We start from the raw sequence: 368 nt of genomic DNA, 5'->3' as shown, positions 1-368 counted from the left end.
TAGGGGCTAAACTCTCCCACAGTGTTACTTTGCAAAGAGAACAGCTGAAAAACCCACAGCGTAGAGGAAGTGGGGAGGTTTCTAAATGCAAAGAAACTTCAAGGTCAGGAAACAGAAATTTTACTAGAAACCTAAACCTAAATACAGTTCAAAAGGAACAATTCCCAACTCACTGCGGTTGTTTTCTTTTCACTGACTCCTTTATGTTTAGTCAACAGGTAAACGTGTACAATAAAGTCGCAGCAGGCACAAAAAATTCAATTTAACAAACTTTTTGTGTACACTCATGTGTGTTGGAAGGAGTGGAGCAGAGAGAAAGGCAGAGAGCTTCTACGAGCTCTCCCGCTTTCCCGCCTTAACGTTGAGGA

Source organism: Mustela nigripes, chromosome 4, assembly GCF_022355385.1.
Source record: "Mustela nigripes isolate SB6536 chromosome 4, MUSNIG.SB6536, whole genome shotgun sequence".
Classification (NCBI taxonomy): Eukaryota; Metazoa; Chordata; class Mammalia; order Carnivora; family Mustelidae; genus Mustela; species Mustela nigripes.
The sequence above is the reverse complement of the archived record's forward strand: the minus strand, read 5'-3'. Positions refer to the sequence as shown.